The sequence below is a fragment of the Amblyraja radiata genome, chromosome 3 (genome assembly GCF_010909765.2).
Source record: "Amblyraja radiata isolate CabotCenter1 chromosome 3, sAmbRad1.1.pri, whole genome shotgun sequence".
Lineage (NCBI taxonomy): Eukaryota > Metazoa > Chordata > Chondrichthyes > Rajiformes > Rajidae > Amblyraja > Amblyraja radiata.
The window spans coordinates 87854210-87871840 of NC_045958.1; the positions used below are offsets into that span (position 1 = coordinate 87854210).

At 43.5% G+C, this 17631-nt stretch overlaps 1 protein-coding gene and 1 long non-coding RNA gene across 7 annotated transcripts in view; both read right to left on the reverse strand.

Annotated features, from left to right (window-relative positions):
• cntln (centlein) overlaps positions 1–17631 on the reverse strand; it is a 392762-nt gene that overhangs the window by 347644 nt on the left and 27487 nt on the right. The gene's annotated exons all lie outside the window — the stretch shown is intronic.
• On the reverse strand, positions 8390–16288 carry LOC116971256. Its single transcript, XR_004411449.1, has 3 exons — positions 16181–16288; positions 11813–11816; positions 8390–8401 (listed from the first exon to the last, which is right to left on the reverse strand). It is a non-coding gene; the product is annotated as an uncharacterized LOC116971256 (long non-coding RNA).

The following is a 17631-nucleotide window of genomic DNA, read 5'->3' on the forward strand; positions in this document are numbered from 1 at the left end:
AGCACAATCACCCAGCGAGAAGGGCCTGTAACATCGGCCCCCGTAGCGGCGACTGCGGAGGCGTCAATAGGCCCGACTATGGGTGGACATGGGATGGGGACTGGACTTTGTGCCTTCCCTCACAGTGGGAACCATTGTGGGGGGATGTTTTTATGTTTACATTTCTATATTATTGTTATGTTTGTATTCTTTTTAATGCGCTGCAATGGCAACTTGAATTTCACTACACCAAAAGGTGTATGTGACAATAAATGAACCTTTGAACCTTTGAAATTCAACCAGGGAAAAGGCAATTTTAAATCTGGTCCTATAACATGAGGCCTTATTAATAAATGATCTCATAAAAAATCAACCAGGGAATAGTGATCATAACATGCCAGAATTTCACATTCAGTTTGAGAGTGAGAAACATGGGTCTGAAATTAACATGCTAAATTTAAAAGAAACTGCAAAAGGTATGAAAGGAGCATTAGCCAAAGTCAACTGGAAAAAGGTTAAATGGTAAGGCTGTAGATAAACTATGACAGACCTTTAAGGAGATACTTCATAATTCTAAATAATCATTGATTAGTCATACAGCATGGAAACAGGCCCTTTGGCTCAACTTGTCCACACCTCCAGCACGCCCCATCTACATTGGTCCCACTTGCCTGCGTTTGGCCCATTAGTGTACCTGTCCAAATGTTATTTAAATGTTGAGATAGTATATGCCTCAACCTCCTCTTCTGGTTCTTGATTTCCCTACTATGGGCAAACAAATTATGTGCATCTCCCCTATCTATTCCCCTCATAATCTTGAACACCTCTATAAGATCACCCCTCAACTTCCTGCGCTCCAAGGAATAAAGTACTAGGCTGCTGAACCTCTCCCTATGGCTCAGGCCCTCAAGTCATAGCACCATCCTCATAAATCATCTCCGCACCCTTTCCAGCTTAACAACATCTTTCATATCAAAGAGTGACCAAAACAGAACACAATTCAAATGTGGCCTCACCAATGTCTTGTACAACTGTACATGTATCCGTACCCTAGATCTCTCTGCTCTACAACACTTGGGGCCCCAAGGTTTTTCTTTGAACAGAGACCCAATTGGTTCTCCTCAATTAACACTCTCCTCCGCCTGGCAGGAGTGTTGGTTGCGGAACTTGTCACTGGTCTCAACAACTTCTCTTTTGACTTCTCTCACTTTTTTCAAGTCAAAAGTGTAGCCATGGGCACCCCTACCAGCCCCAACAAGGATAGATTTAGCAGGCATAAATTAGGCGAATGTGGGGAAATACAAATACCATTGCACTGAGAGGTCTTGTATCCTCTTACGTGAGATATAAAATTAGCAGATAGCGACAGGTAGTAATGAGGCAACCGGAATGCGAGACTGTAAAAATGCCAGTGAGGCCCCATGCAAACTGGAGGAACAACATCACATTTTCCACTTGGGTAGTTGCAACCCAACGGTATGATTATTGAAATTTCACATTTTAGGTAACCTCCAATAATCCACTACCCCCCTCCATGTGCCCCACCTCCACACCCACTTATTTCACCCTTCCACCTCCATTCCTTCCTATTAGAGTAGCTGCCTCACAGCCCATTGACTTTTGGCTCGATCTGTGTGGTTTGCACATTCTCCCTCTTACTATATCAGTTTCCTCCAAATCCCTTCCATACTGCTAAAATGCATGGGTTAATTAATCACTAATTGGCCTAGTATAGCCGACCTTAGAATCTGTGAGGAATTGATGGAAATGCGGGAAGAGTAAAAATGGGATTGGTATAATCGGGTGCTTGATGCACAGCATGGAATTGGTAGGCCAAAGAGCCTGTTTGCGTGCTGCACAACTAAACAATTCTCTAATATGTGTTGGTATGAGCATTGGTATTTCTGAACCTGGAGTATAGCACACATTTTGGTCTCCTTATGCAAGGAGAGATATTTTTGTTTTGTTGACAGCACAGAGAAGTTTCACCATGTTCATTCTTGGAATGATTAGCCTCTTGAAGTAAGATTAAACAGTACAGCACAGGGACAGGCCTTTTGGCCCACAATGTTTGTGCCAAATTCAACTAATCTCTTGTCTGCATGTGCAACATATTCCTCCACGCTTCACAGACCGATCTAAAAGGCTTTTAAATGACACTATCGTAGCTGCTGCCACCACCATTCCTGGCAGTGCGTTCCAGGCCTCACATCTGCCCCTCACATCTCCGTTAAACTTTCCCCCTCTAACCTTAAAGATCTGTCCTCTAGTCTTTGACATTTCCACTCTGAGGAAAAAGTAATGTCTGTCTACCCTTTCGTCACTCATCAGTCATAAGAGCAGAATTAGGCCATTCAGCCCTTGGAGTCTACGCCACCATGCAAGCATGGCTGATATACCTTTCCCTCTCAACCCCATTCACCTGCCATCTCCCCATAACCTTTTATACCCTTACTAGTCAAGAAACTGTCTCCACTTTAAAAATACCTAATGACATGGCCTCCACAGCCATCTGTGGCAATGAATTCCACAGGTTTACCGTCCTCTGATGAAAGAAATTCCTCTGCATCTCCTTTCGAAAGATACACATTTTATTCCAAGGCTGTGCCCTCTGGTTCTAGAATCTCCTACTAGTAGAAACATCCTCCCCATATCCACTCTATCCAGGCCTTTCACTATTTGGTAAGTTTTAATGAGGTCCCTTTAAACCCCAGCGAATACTGGCCCAGTGCCTGTAAAAATTCTATACACTGATATTGTAGTAGCCATTTAGCTGAACTTAGTATGTTATAAACTATAAGATTCAGATTCAGATTCAGATTCAACTTTAATAACCTATATTTCTCCTATAACCAGTTACCTTTAAATTTTATCTGCCTGTAATTATGTGGGTGGGATTTATTTTGTAGTCGGAGGGGTGTTTGCGGCTGGGATTCTTGCGCTGATGCACTAGTAGTCTTTAGTTTTAGTCTTGAAGAAGCGTGGGGGCAGGTCACAGCTTTCGACCATGCACGAGTTTGACCATGCACATGTTTGACTACGAGTAAGATCAAAATGTACTTAAACAAGAAGTTTGGATGAATATCTCAGTTTTTACTACGACAATAAAGAAACTATTAATTAAGTGACTGTTTTGAAGATTTATCTTTCGACGGCATTGAATGTCTCGTGGAGAGCTCGTGGATGCGTAACGAAACTATCTCCTTACTCCTATCTTCAATCATAGTGGCTAGAGGAAAAATTCCATGAACGATATAACAATCTGCCACTACAGATATTTCATTTTATATACCTCTATCAACTCCAAAGCTTCAGAGGAAACGATCCAAGTTTATCCAATCTTTCCTTGTCGCTAATCCCCTCTAATCCAGACGAGCATTCTGATAAACCTCCTCTGTGCCCTCTCCGAAGCTTCCTTCATGTAATGGGGCGACCAGAACTGCACACAATACTCCAAATGGAGACTAATCAATGTTTCATAAAGCTGCAACATAACTTCCCGACTCCTATACTCAATGCTTGAACCGATGAAGGCAAGCATACAATTTGTTTTTTTATCACTATCTACTTGTGTTGTCACTTTCAGGGAGCTATGGACTTAGATGAGAGCCAAGTTAACTTTGATCTTGAACTTGAAGACTCATGGAATAAATATCTGGCACTCAAAAAACAGAGGTCTTCTTCTTCTTCTTGCGTGTGGCGTGCACAGCCTAAAGTTGTAGGACAACTTGTTCTAATTGATCTTATTTGATTGTGCACGCCAGGTTGATTGCATTCGTCGAAACAGGGCAGACCACGTGATATTGTGACAAGCTTTGTTTGCGTGGTGTCCAGTCAAATCATACAATACATGAATACAATCAAGCCACACACAAGTAAAACAGGTAATACAAAGAAAAAAGTGCAAGAGTGCAGAATACAGTATTACACCATTTTAGTGTTTCAGCTACGGAAAAAGTGCAGATAAAAAAGTCCTTGGCCACAATGAAGCAAGTTGGGAGTTCAGAATACCACCCCTCATTCAATCGTCTGATAACAGGGTATGAACTGTTCCTGAATCTGGTGGGACATGCTTTCAATCTTTTGTATATTCTGCCCAACGGGAGAGAGGAGAAGAGGGAATTACGAAGGTGTGAATACTCCTTCATTATGTTGGCTGCTTTCCCAAGACAGAGTTGATAAGACAAGATAGGCAAAGTTGATGGATGGGATGCTGGTTTGCGTGATGAACTAGGCCACATCCACAACTCTCTGAAATGTTTACAGTCTTGGGCAAAGGTCCTCCAGCAACTTGCTAGACTCCTGCAGTTTTGTGTCTCCAAGTAAATCCTAATATTGATTCTTAATGCATGTTCTAAGTTGAAGAATGTGTGAAAAATATTGGAAATTATCCTTAAAACTGACACCAATTATATGATTTCCAATGGATCAATCATCTTTTGAGAATTTTCCTTAAAGTTCTTCAACAATAAACAATTCTTAGAAAATTTACAGATGCAGATTCCCCACTTACAATGAAGAATCCACTAAAACCTTTACTCAGATTAGACTGATAAATAAATCTTTTCTGTTGATTTCACCAGAGGAGATGTGGAACCAGTTATATTTGGGTGGGGTGGGATGGGATGAGTTGATCTTTTTTAAGAAAACTTTCAATTATTCAAAAAATCCAATCAGTGTAATGTTTTTAGTGGTCTTTTATAAGATTTCAGAATGTTAAAAACATTTAGTTTTGACATTGCTGACAGCCAAGTAGATTGGGAAATTGGCACGAAAAGAGACACCATATTGGCAAAGCTTGTTCTGCACCATCACTGACCGGCACCACAGGCGAGGAGTGTAAAGGGCCTGTCCCACCAGCATGCGATTGCATGCGTCAAGAGCGACCAAACGTGGTCGCTTGAGGCATACGGCCTTGCGGGGCCGGTCCCACTTCGATCGGCTGAGGAGTATGGAGTTGTGCGGGGCTGGTCCCGACATCACGCGGGGCTCCAAAAATCTTGCACTGTTCGAAAATCCCACGCGACAACAGCCTGTCGGCCCACAACTGCATTGAGGCCGTACGCAGCATCTCAACACCGTACGCAGCGTCTTGACGTCGTCGCACGTGGTGTTGCGCGATGACGTCACCGCCAGGCATGCCGTTGCGCGATGACGTCACCGCCCGACGCCGTGCGACGTCCAAATTCAGTCGGCCCGCCTCCTGCCCAGCTGATTGGTGAGTTTGACATAAATTACGTCGCGCGCGAACTTTGCGCGTACTTACCGTGAACTTAGCTCAAACTCAGCGTGATCTCTGCTTCCGTTTGGTCGCGCTAGACGCATGCAATCGCATGCTGGTGGGACAGGCCCTTAAGGAGCTGATTGGGGAAGAGCTGAGCACTAATGCAGGGGCCATTGTGAGACGCTGTTTTCGGGTTCAAGTGCTCGGTTCGCAGTGGAAGTGCCGAGGTTTTGTTGAGAAAAGCTTCAGCAAGGAGACTAAGCACTGTAAAGGAAAAATATGGCAGGATCTTTTACTTTACTCTCAATTCTTTGTGGGTGTACGTTTGGCAGTCAGTCGCACGCATTTTCTGCAGAACATGGGAGATCAGGGAAACCTCCAGTGTCTCAGGTGACTTCATCTACCAAAAGTGTGTCCAGATACAACTCCTGACTAGCTGCAGAAAGCAACTGGAACTGCAGTTGAAGTTGTGGTGGAGCGCCAGTGGTGCTGAGAGCATCACAGACAGCAGCTTTAGTCAGGTGGTCATTTTGCAGCAGCCAAGGCTGTGACACAACTGGCTCTGATGCACATCAGAAGAGGGTGGAGAGCTATAGTAATATGCAACCCAGTAGTTAGAGAGGCAGACAGGAGATGCTGTGGCCACAGACGAGCCTTCAGGATAGCATGCTGCCTCCTTGATGCCAGGGTCAAGGATCTCTTAGCAGTTGGAGAACATTCTTAAGAGGGAGGGAACAGGACAAGCTGTTGGAGGTTGTTGTCTACATTGGCACTCATGACATAGGTAGAAAAGGGAATGAGGTCCTGCAAAGTGAATTTCGGGAGTTAAACGAAAAGTTAAAAAGTAGGACCTCCAGGGTTATTATCTCGTGAAGACTTCCTGTGCCACGCACTAAAGAGGGAAGGAATAGAACAAATGAATCCATGGCTAAAGAGCTGGTGCAGGGAGCGATTCAGTTTCTTGGACCATTGAGATCTCTTCTGCCAGAGATAACCCTAAAGGGCCTGTCCCACTGTACGAGGTAATTCAAGAACTCTCCCGAGTTTTAAAAAAATCAAACTCGTGGTAAGCACGTAGAATGTACGGAGTGGCTACGTCGGAGCTCGTGGATGTCTCGTAGCGGCTCGTAATGCTAACGGCAGGTACTCGGGAAACGCGGTAACTCGTGAAGTTTTTTCAGCACTGTGAAAAATGTCCACGAGAGCCCCGAGTACCTACAAACAGCTATTACTGTAATTCTCCGAGTTCGAATCAGGGGAAACTCGGGAGAACTGTTGAATTACCTCGTACAGTGGGACAGGCCCTCTATAAGACAGACGGCTGTATCTGAACTGATACAATATTCTGGCAAGGAGATTTGCTAGAGCTACTCGGTAAGATTTAAACTATTCTAGCACAATAGACAGTGCATGCAAGGGCAGGCCAGTGGGCGTGTAAGGTCTGATAGGCTGGACAGCATATATTTTAAAGCACAAAAAAAACAAAAAACGGACAGGGAAAGCAGATAAACTCAGGTTGTGGTCAGCACATGGGAATGTGATATCGTTGCCATTACAGAAACATGGTCGAGTATGGGAAGGACTGGCAGCTCAAGGTTCCTGGGTACAGATGCTTCTGGCATTGATAGAGGTGGAGATAACAAGAGCTGAAAATGCAATATTGATTAGGAAGATCAGCTCAGTACTTAGAGATGATATCCTGAGGATACATCCAGTGAGGCTATATGGGTAAAATTTTCAAATAAAATAGGGGGGGAGAGAATCACTGTCATAGGAATATTCCGTATGCCCAATAGTCGACAGAAATTAGATGTGCAAATATGCAAGAAAGGGAATAACAAGGCTGTAAAAAAGTTTCTAAAATTCACAACCAGTGCTGAAGGATTAGATGGGGTGAAATTTGTTACGTGTCCAGGAAATTTTTCTTAAGGAATATGGCCCTACACACATATTCTCTTTGCAAGTGAGGCTGGAGAAGCAGCTGATGTGTCAGCGAGGGAGCACTTTGGGACCAGTGACCACAATTCCATTTGTCTCAAAATTGTTATGGAAAAAGATAGGACTAGACCACAAGTTAAAAGCTCTAAATTGAGGCAAGGCCAATGTTGGTGGCATTAGACAGTTGGTTGGGAAAGGCTGTTAGCTGGTGACGGTACATCTGGCAAGTGGGAGACTTTTAAAAGATAGGAAGAGTTCAGGGCCAACATGTTCCTGTTAAAACAAAGGGTGAGGATGGCAGCATTAGGAAAGCCCAACTTAATTGTGAAAAAGGAGGAGTCGTATGTCAGGTATCGGCAGAGAGAGTATACAAGGAGTAAATTTATGATGCAATTCAAAAGGGCATAAATGGGTTATGAGGTATCTCTGGCAAATAATGCGAATCCTAAAGGATTTAATATACATTATGAGCAAACGGGTAACTTTTTACAGAGTGTGTCCCCTTATAGATCAGGGTGTTTAATCTATAGGTGAAACAACAGGAGATGGACTATATGGTGAATACTCTATGGTATTCACCATCGAGTACATGGAACCCAGTAGATTTAAAGAAAAGAATAGTGATATCCTGAAATGCAACAACATTTTGGAGGACATAAATGTGGATAAATCCGCAGGGCTTAACCAGGTGTGTAATAGGACCTTATGACAAGCAAGGGTGGGGGGTTGGGACTACAGTAGAGATTTTTGTAAGCCACTGGTGAGGTTCCCAAAAAATGCAGGATGGTTAACTTTTGTTTCAGAAGGGCTGTTGAGCCCTTTAACAATGGTGGGAAAGTTATTAGATAGGATTTTGAAACCAAGGTCCCATTTACATTTAGAAAGGCAAGGACTGATTAAGGATAGTCAGTATGGCTTTGTGCATGGAAGATCATGTATCTCAAATAGTTATATATCACGGAAGCAGGCCCTTTGGCCCAACTTGCCTATGCCGACCACGATGCCCCCAACTACACCAGTCCCACTTGCCCTGGTTTGGCCCATATCCCTCCAAACCTTTTCCTAACCATGTACCTGTCCAAATGTCTTTTAAATGTTGTTATAGTTTCTGCCGCAACTACCTTTTCTGGCAGTCCATTCCATATAAACAACATTCTCTGTGTGAAAAAGTTGCCGCTCAGATTCCTATTAAATATTTCCTCTCTCATCTTAAACCTATATCCTCTGGTTCTTGATTCCCCTACTCGGGATAAAAAAACTCTGTACATTAATTCAATTTATTCCCCTCATGCCTTTAGATACCTCTATCAGAACAGCCTCCTGCACGCCAAGGAATATAGTCCTAGCCTGCCCACTTCTCTCAAGAGCTCAGGCCCTGGCAACATCCTCATAAATCTTCTCTGCGCAGTCTGCAGAAAAGTTCCGATCCGAATGTCACCTATTCCTTTTTCGCTAGAGATGCCGGATTGAATGGTTAGGTTCTTGGGACTATTATTGAACAGTGTGACCTTGGCGTATAAATACTGTACATAGTTTCCTGAAAGTGGATAAACAGGTGGACGGTGGCGAAGGGAGCATACGAATTGCTTGTCTTCATCCATCTTGGCATTGACATACGAGGGCACAGAAAAGATTCAGAGGAATGTTGCCAGGACTAACTGGCTTGAGAGATTGGATATGTTGGGACCATTTTCCCAGGAGTAAAGGATACTGAAGGGTGATCTAATAGGGGTTTATAAAATTATGTGAGGAACTTAGAGAGGGTTAACAACCTCTTTCCCAGGGTTGGAACACATAAAACAATATGGAATAGATTTAAGGCAAGAAGGGAAAGATTTAAAGGGGATTTTCAGGGCACGTTTTTGCACATGGAGGATAATGGTGTACATGGAGAAAACTGACAGAAGTCGTCAGAGACTTCAGAGATACAGCGTGGAAACCGGCCCACTGAGGCCTCACTGACCAGCCGTCACCCCATACACTAACACTAACACTATGGACAATTTTTTTTTACCACAGCCAATTGACCTACAAACCTGTATTTGTTTGGAGTGTGAGAGGAAACCGGAGAACCTGGAGAAAACGCACGCGCTCATAAGGAGAACGTAAAAATTCCGCACAGACAGCACCCATAGTCAGGATTGAATCCAGGTCTCTGGCGCTGTTAGGCAGCAACTCTATCACTGCACCACTGTGCTGCCCTAACAGATACATTGAACCTGTACCTGGACAAGTTTGGAAGGATATGGGCCAAATGCAGGCAAATTAGATTAGCATAGAAAGGTATCTTGACCTGAATGGACGAGTTGGGCCAAAGAGCCAGTTTCCTTTCTGTAAAACTATGTGAATCAGCAAGTATGATCTTGTCAGCAGCAAGCAGGGACCATGTGCCGATGATCATAAACCATTACTGATATACAAGTCTGTACTCTCTTTAGATACAGGCATTAAAGCTTAATATCTGCAATCTTCAATTCATTGGCTATTTTACAGGTCTATTTCCAGTGTGGTTTCCTCAGGTTGCTCAGATAGAAAGTTCAACATATGGTCTCAGTTTAGAAGAAACGATGAACACCAAGGTCAAAGTTCCCTTGCATCTGCAATTGAAATTTTGAAGCTGTCTGCTTCATCTCCAAACCATGTTCCAGCCAAGATCAAAGACTGAGGGTAATCAGGAGTCTGCACAACACCATTCTTCAACAGACAGTATGGCATGTCAATTTTCTGAATTTCCATTGTCAATTCAAGTATAGGATGTTATTGCATGAACAAAAGCCCAAAATTCCTTAAATAAGCAAAATATCAGAAACTAAATATGTGCAGCGGCACCAAACGTGGTGAATAAACAGTTGCTTTATTCAATCATAATAGGTTCGAAATACATACACGTTTGGTACTCTAACATAATGTCATTGCTGCTGCAGCTGAGCGAGGGTGGTGTCTCGAGCTCGGCTACCTGTCGACTCATGATCTCAAGGTGAGATCTGCTTAAGTACTAGGACACTCCCCTTAACCCAAGACATCACGTGACAGTCCTCGTAACCACTGACGAGGATTCGACCGCAAGTGGTCTGACTATCACGTGACGCCACATGTGTAACAAACCGGAGTGGATTTTCTCCCCAGTGCCAATGTTCGCTGAGAATCTTTGCGAACATCCCATTTTCACCATTAATAGGAGCATAAGACAATGACAGCATCTTAGACCCTGCCTTCATTGCCTGAAGCTGCCCTCATGCGAATAGGACAATGTGAACTCCAATAGACCTCCCAGCGTCCAGGTTGGAAAGCCTACCTGTAGGAGCCATTCATGCTTAGGCTAGTTACTGTTAGCATATTTTATTGTTTTGTCTAGATATTTATTGCAGAATTATTTTGAACGCTTGGGGGCAGGCTCTTGATGCTTTGTAGGACATGCCTTGTTGAAGGTACCTTACAACAGAGTGTTGTAGAATCAGAAATTGGACCTGAAGACAGTATTTCAAATGTCTCAAGATGAAGATCAAGCCACAAATCTTGTTCTGCATCATGTTCATCTTCAAGGGTCTCTGCTAGTATTGAAGCTCATGTAGCTGTTCTCTTGGAACGGGCTGCCGCCATGGGCATAAAGCACAAGCTTGAGGCACAAGAAGAACAGTTGAATAGACAAAAGGAGCAATTGACAAGAGAAAAGGAACAGCTGGAACTAAAGACGGAGATGACAGTAGCCAATGTAAGGATCAATATACTTGAGGGCAAGGGTTCAAGAAGCAGCTCTAGAGTATCTCATGGGATGAGCTCATTTATGGAAAAAGGAGCTGCTAAAAGGGAAGCAGCAGCTAAGTTTCCTGATCTGGTGGATTTCATGGAGTGACAAGTGGAGATAATGTCAGATCCACTTTTTGGAAACATTCAGGACCCTAGACCAATTGCTGCTGTCAAAAGGTCTGCTTTTACTAAAACAAGAGAAATATCAGGACCGAAGGGAAACAACTGTAATACCTGTAGAAACAGCAGTGCCAGAAAATCCGACAATAGGTGGAACGAGAAGATATGCGTCTACCATTAATACTCAAGGTTCTTGTTTGTTCTGTAATAAAAGTGGTCACACATTAGGGTGGTGTCTACAAATCAAGCAGAAGGAGCACAAAGAAAAGATGGACTACTTAAGGGAGAAGGGAGTTTGCTTTGGATGTTTGAAGAAAGGGAAAGGACACAGGAGCAGAGACTGCAAGAGCCCTATGACTTGTGACGTGTGCAAACAAGATCATCCTGAAATACTTCACGCTGAACAGAAGAACACAGAGAAAAAGCCAGAGCATGCAGAACAGAAAGAGAAGTCAACTGAGAGTGATGCTGTTTCCTCATCTAAGATGTGTGCGCATATTGGGGCCTGTGATGAAAACTGCATCTTCTCCTGAGGAAATATTATAATAATAGAACCGCTCAGATAGTGACTTTAAATAAGCTAGGTAATTTGCAAAAGAAAAGATTAAGGTTTTCAGAAATATGGAATAGAGTACAATGAAACATACACACAGCGAAAGATGAATCAAAGCATAGAAACCTGAACCCGCTTAGCTTAGTTTATTGCTTTGAGGCGATTATAACGCAGGAGGAAATTGTATTTGGTATGATTGTGTTGGAGAATGGATAGCTGAATAGGGGCCTCTTCTTAGGACAGAGGTCAACTGCTCTTTCTCTATGGCACATTCTTAAACCGTGAGGGTTATGCTGAGTTTGAGACAGAATTCAAGGCTGAGAGATAATAGACCCTGTAGTTAGCCTTGGCTATGTTAAATTATAATGAGGTTGTGATAAGGGATGGATGCTTGGAGAGGAAAATAATTAGAGTGATGGATATGTTTATAGAAAGTCGAAGAAGCAGATGTAATTCTGATGTAATTCTGAGTTGTGAATTTACGCTTTGTTCTGTAATATTTGTAAAAGACCTTGTAGTGAGATTGGAAATCTGGCTTCCAGATAGCAGGAAAGGAGGTACAAATTAGAATTGAGTTGTATCCTTGCACCAAACACTTACTAATTAAGTTGACAGATTTACGACCCATGTACGCTTGGTTGGGAGATTGGGGGTTTTGAACTTAGAAACTGTAATTCAGCAAACCTATAAAATTAATGTTTTAAATACATAGGTAATGATATTTTAAACTGTGTAAAATTGTAGTGAGACAATTTATGAAATGTATTGTCTTAGTAGGAATGTAAACATTAGACCTTGTTTAGATTTATAGAAATATCTTTCTTCTTGGTATGGAAAGTGTGTATGACTTGTGTGATCATTGTATTACATATGTATCTTATATTTTGAGGAGTGGTCTGTGATAATTGAGCCTACTGGGGTTTTGCTGTGTTGAAATAAAATAAGCAAAGTTATACCACAGGCAAATGAAGGTTGTGAGGCCAGGGAAGGGGGATCATGTGACTGATGTTGTAAATCACCAGAAGGACTCAGATGATTGGTTACTAGCTTGTTATACCCTCTGTATCTGAAATGTCTAATACCTATATAAATGACATGAGTTCTATCAAAGTTACTCCTCTCTGGACCCGCCCCCAGAGCATTAGCTCTGTGTTGGAAGGTTCAGAGACTAGTCTCAGCTGAATAAAGAATTGATTGCAACAGCTACAAGTGTTTGAGTCAAGTTGACTTTAGATTGACAAAATAACTCAGTTTAACACTCCATCTTACTAGTACAGGTAAAGAGCCGCAAGGGGGACACTGAGTTGCAAACATTTTTGGATCATGGAAGTTCAACTACCTTTTGCACAGAAAGCTTGATGAGAAGGCTAAAAGACTAATAAAAGACTTACAGGATAAAAGACTAAGATTCTCTTGCGTACCATGAATGAAGTTAGGGCGACAGATGGCACAGTGGGCTAAGTGTTCGGCTGGCAACCGGAAGGTAGCCGGTTCGAATCCCGCTTGGAGTGCATACTGTCGTTGTGTCCTTGGGCAAGACACTTCACCCACCTTTGCCTGTGTGTGAATGTGTGTGAATGTGTGTGAGTGATTGGTGGTGGTCGGAGGGGCCGTAGGCGCAGATTGGCAGCCACGCTTCCGTCAGTCTGCCCCAGGGCAGCTGTGGCTACAGAAGTAGCTTACCACCACCGAGTGTGACTGAGGAGTGAATGAATAATGCGATGTAAAGCGCCTTGAGTATTAGGAAGGCGCTATATAAATCCCATCCATTATTATTATTATTAAGTGAAGCCTGTGTTCAGTCATCATATCTCAGGTTTGGAAATATCTAATCTGGACAAAGACGATTTTATACAACTATTAGACTAAGTGGGACCCGTTGGGTCCTATGTTCACACGGGAGGGCTGGTCCCCCGACGCAATATTCCACCTCTCCACCATTTCAATATTGGTGGCCAGTGGTGGGGGGGGGGGGGGGCTTTCTGGAGCGCTGGTATGGGTTCATGGGGTGGCAGCTCAGTCCCTCAAGCCTGATGTGCTGGCAGCTCACTCACGGCTAGTGGGTTGGCAGTTGACTCATGGCTATTCCTTGAAATTCCATTTCAAGCAGGGTGCAAGGCCACCAAATTCAAATCCATTTTCCTACCATTTCAAGCAGGGTGCAAGGCCACCAAATTCAAGTGCAGTTTCTTACCACTTCGAGCAGGGTGCAAGGCCACCAAATTCAAGTGCAGTTTCCAACCACTTCAAGCAGGGTGCAAGGCCACCGAATTCAAGTGCAGTTTCATACCACTTCAAGCAGGGTGCAAGGCCACCAAATTCAAGTACAGTTTCATACCACTTCAAGCTGGATCCAAGGCCACCAAATTCAAGTGCAGTTTTATACCACTTTCAGCAGGGTGCAAGGCCACCAAATTCAAGTGCAGTTTAATACCATTTCATGCAGGGTGCAACGCCACCACATTCAAATGCAGTTTCATACCATTTCATGCACTGTGCAAGGCCACCACATTCAAATGCAGTTTCATACCATTTCAAGCAGGGTGAAACCACCATAAAACCACACAAAACACCCAGCTCACAGATCAGTAGACATTCAGTGTGTTCAGTTGAGTCACAGCTCAGACAGTCGTGACCTCTCCCTCCCCCATCATGCAGAGACTGAGCCACACCCACACTTCCGGGTTTTATAACCCCTCCGCCTCCCACCGGAAAAGTTGTGGCCTTCATGGCATGATTGACAGGAGAGAGATTCTCAACATTTTTTAAACGCATAACACTTTTATTTTTCATTGATGGGAAGAATCCTCTGCACCTGCTGAGCGGAGAGGGACTGAGTAAGATGGCCAAAAATCACAGCCATAAGTGGTAGCGTTTTATCTAAAATCAATATAGAGTGCAAACAGGAAGTTACCCAAAGCACCCAAATCACCATTTGCAGTAGTGCCTTTTAACCTCAAGCCAAAGCACCCAAACCACCATGTGCAGGAGTGCCTTTTAACCCAAACCACCATTTGCAGGAGTGCCTTTTAACTTCAAGCCAAAGCACCCAAATCACCATTTTCAGGAGTGCCTTTTTACGTCAACCCAAAGCACCCAAACAACCATTTGCAGGAGTGCCTTTTAACTTCAAGCCAAAGCACCCAAATCACCATTTGCAGGAGTGCCTTTTAACTGGAAGCCAAAGCACCCAAACCACCATTTGCAGGAGTGCCTTTTAACATCAAGCCAAAGCACCCAAACCACCATTTGCAGGAGTGCCTTTTAACTTCAAGCCAAAGCACCCAAACCACCATTTGCAGGAGTGCCTTTTAACCCAAACCACCATTTGCAGGAGTGCCTTTTATCTTCAAGCCAAACCACCCAAACAACCATTTGCAGGAGTGCCTTTTAACTTCAAGCCAAAGCACCCAAACCACCATTTGCAGGAGTGCCTTTTTACTTCAACCCAAAGTACCCAAACAACCATTTGCAGGCAGTGCCTTTTTACTTCAAACCAACCATATTTTTATTTTCGAACCACATTAAGGGGACTCACAGTTGAGTTGACATGTGTTCAGTGTTATTCAGAGCTGAGAGACGTGACCCTCTGGCTTCCTCCATCTAGCAGGGACTGAGTGATGTACACCACTTCCTGTTTTTATAGTCCCTCCCCCTCCTCCAGCAGGGGCAGCAGAGAGAATGGGGAATTTTTTTTAAACATTAATATCTCTCTGATTTTTAATCGATGGGAAAAATCCTCTGGTCCAGGAAGGCAGACGTAGGCTCTGAGCGAGGTGGCCAAAAATGACGGCCGTAGGTGGCGGCGTTCTGTCGGAAATCGCAGCACAGTGGGCCAAAAGCGGTCAAGATCAGACTTTTAGTAATATAGATCTGGTGCGTTCACACATAAGACCATGCCTGTTTCTCATCTGGACATTCCCAGCCAGGAAATGCTGAAGCAATGGCCTTCAAGTAAAGATATTAAGATTCCTAAAATAGACTCTGGCATCGACCTACTCATCGAAACAAATGCTCCAAAAGTATTGGAACCTTGGGAGCTGGTCATCAACCAAGGGGATGGACCATTTGCCATGAGGACCCGACTCGGATGGGTCATCTACGGTCCCCTACGAAGAGACACCGAAATCAGGGATGAAAATGGCTGCCCTGCTGTCAATCGAATATCTACTGAAAACGTAGAGAAGCTACTGGTCAAGCAATACAATCATGACTTCAGTGAAAGAACCAGCAAGGAAGCAGAAGAAATGTCCAGAGAAGAGGTAAAGTTCTTGGAAATTATGAAATACTCAGTAAAGATGATCGATGGACACTATTTTCTAGACTTAGCTTTCAAACAAGAAAGTGTCAGTTTGCCGAATAACCGTTGCATTGCAGTGCACCGCATCCAGAGCCTGAAACGCAGGTTTGGCAAGAATAAGACATTTCATGATGAATATACATCTTTCCTCGCTGAAATGATTGATAATGGTTATACTGAACTGGTACCAGTGGACCAGCCGAATTGAAGTGATGGAGAGCTCTGGTACATCCCACACCATGGGGAGTGTCACTCAAGGAAAGGGATCTTGAGGGTGGTCTTTGACTGTGAGGCAGTCTTTAAAGGAACGTCATTTAACTGCCAACTGCTGCAGGGTCTGGACCTTACCAACTCACTCATTGGAGTTCTCATCAGATTCAGACAAGAACCAGTTGCTTTAATGACTGATATCAAAGCAATGTTTCATCAAGTCAAGGTATCAGAAAAGTATATTGACTATTTGTGGTTCCTGTGGCGGCCTGAGGGTGATGCACAGCAAGATCTTGGTGAATATCGGATGAAGGTACATCTTTTTGGAGCAGTGTCATCACCAAATTGTGCAAACTTTGCATTAAGGAAAATTGCTGAGGATAACGAAGCACATTTCCCAGCAGAGGTGACAAGCACAGTAAAGAACAACTTCTATGTAGATGATTATTTAAAGTCCATGCCTTCAGAACAGGAAACATTTCAAATGGCAGCACACCTGACTTCCCTCTGCCAAATGGGAGGATTCATGCTGTCAAAGTGGATGAGCAACAGCCGTGCTGTATTGGCATCCATTCCGCAAGAAAACAGAGCCAAGGAGACCAGACTTGGACAAGGACAATCTGCCTATGGAAAGGGCACTGGGGTTGCATTGAAGCAGATGTGTTCAAGTTCAGAATTGCAGTGTAGGAATGACCATGCACCCGATGGGGCACCTTGTCTGTGGTTGGCTCTATATATGACCCTTTAGGATTTCTTGCACCATTTACTTTGCCAGCCAAGCTGATTATGCAGGAGCTCTGTAAGGAAAGATTCGGATTGGATGAGAGCATAACGCAAACCATCTCTCAGCGATGGACAGGATGGTTAGCAGATCTCAACAAGATGTCAGAATTTAAAGTGGACCAGTGCATGAGGTCCGCTAACTTTGGGCAAATCAGATTTGCACAGCTGCACCACTTTTCAGACGCAATGCAAAGTGGCTACGGTACTGTTTCATATCTAAGACTGGAAGATGATAACAAAGAAGCGCATGTTGCAGTCATAATGGGATAAACCAGAGTGGCACTATTAAAACAAATGACGATTCCCAGAATGGAGCTTATAGCTGTCAGAGTGGACATAATGCTGCAAAAGGAATTACAGCTTCAGCTGGAGCAATCCATCTTCTGGACCGATAGCACAACAGTGCTTAAGTACATCAACAAGGAAACCAAACGCTTCCAAACATTTGTAGCAAACAGGATCTCCTTTGTAAGGGGTGCTACTGAAGTCCCACAATGGAGATAAGTTGGAACAAAGGAAAATCCTGCAGATGAAGCCTCTAGAGGCCTAACAGCAGACTGCTTCTTAAGCAATAAGAGATGGATCAAGGGACCAGAGTTCCTCTGTAAGCCAGTGAGTGGCCAAAGCAAACCATCATAAATCTGCTTCATTCAGAACAAAATTTTCTATGCTGTTTATTCTGTATATCCAGAAATGGAGTGGGAGAGAAATCAATATAATTCCGATTCTGAAATATGCCACGTTTTTTTTTTAAATTAAAAACTCGCTGGCAAAGAA